This window comes from Psammomys obesus, unplaced genomic scaffold, assembly GCF_907164565.1.
Source record: "Psammomys obesus unplaced genomic scaffold, mPsaObe1.curated_primary_1811, whole genome shotgun sequence".
Taxonomy (NCBI): Eukaryota; Metazoa; Chordata; class Mammalia; order Rodentia; family Muridae; genus Psammomys; species Psammomys obesus.
Window position 1 is genome coordinate 844661 of NW_026594428.1, and position 1464 is coordinate 846124.

Here is a 1464-nt window from a genome sequence, read left to right on the forward strand (position 1 = left end):
TGATGTGATGTGATGTGATGTGATGTGATGTGATGTGATGTGATGTGCTGGGGAAGGTTGATAAGAGGAGAGAGGCAGCTCTCCTTTTCTAAGGAGAAAGGAAGAGAGGAAGGGAGATTAAGGGGAAGAGATGGAGTGGGAGAAGAAGAGGGAGTGGCCACTCTTGGGATGTAAAGTCAATAAACTAAAATAAAAAAAAATAATAATAAAGTTCAGGGCAACATGGCACAACTTCTCCCTCATCTTACAGAGAATTTCCTGTTCAGCAGTGGTGGCTAGGCTGTATCCATGAACAGACAGGATCTTCTCAAAGTAGTCTCTCAGGCCCTGGCCAGCCAGTCTCAGGCAAAAATGGCCTGGGGAAGGACATAGCCCTCATAGATGGGGACTGCATGTATCATCCCTTGACTAGAGTTCATTAAATGTCAGTTGTGTAACCAGGTAAATACAAGGGCAGCACTGCTGGAATGGCCATGTACATGGCTGGGTTGCTCAAGGTTTTAAACATTGTTTGAGTTGTCTTTCTCTGCTACTCTTGGGGATTCCTTAGTCAGAAGCACTGAATGATCCTCAGGGGCCATAAGCAGTCCATTGTAAAAGGTACAGTGCCAGATCTCCTCCATGTTATCCCAGTTGGTGACAATGCCATGCTCAATAGGGTACTTCACAGTCAGGATACACCTCTTGTCCTGGGAGTCATCAGCCATGTAGGAGTCCTTCTGGCCCATGCCCAATGTGATGCCCTAGAGTTGGTGGTATAGTGTAATTATAGAACAGAACATGATCATGAGAGCGTCTTTGCAGAAAGTCAGCTTTACACATGACTGAGCCATTGTCAGTCAGGCAGTTTCTAATTCACTGTGATCAACAGAGGACAGGGTGACTAAGCAGCTAAAAGAAATGCAGGACAAACCAGGAATGAAGAGTGAGTGAGAATTTTCCATTTTTTATTATGCCATACCACTGTATCAGAGATTCAATTCAGTTGCCATTGTGTGTATCTGTTCCACATTTTGATTCATCTTCTTTTCTCATTCTATTATTGTTCTTCATATCATAGAGGCATCAATTTAATAGTGGCTTTGTTGATATGATTGAGTTAAAATTCATTTTTTGTGAGAAAATGTCATAGGTTTAAAAAGTGTTGTTTTGTGATTACAATGAATTTCTTCATGCTATACTACTTATGAAACCAGAAAAAAAAATAAGCAAGAGAGAATTTCTTTCTGAGCAAAAAGAATTATGATGTTGCCATAATAAATGGGGAAGAATAATATATCTGATCATATTTGGGATAAAATGCCAAAAATGATACTGTTTTTAAGACAAGCCTTAGTTTGCAGCCCTGGCTGGCCTCAGACTAGCTACATAGAGCAGGCTGGCCATGAACTCACAGATACTGACCTACCTCTAACTGTGGAATGTTGTAATTAAAGATATATAATACAAGTTATATGCATTTTA

At 40.5% G+C, this 1464-nt stretch overlaps 1 pseudogene; it reads right to left on the bottom strand.

Moving 5' to 3' along the window:
• Positions 1–210: 210 nt before the first annotated feature.
• On the bottom strand, positions 211–831 carry LOC129685463 (actin, cytoplasmic 1-like; annotated as a pseudogene).
• Between the last annotated feature and the right edge of the window lie 633 nt (positions 832–1464).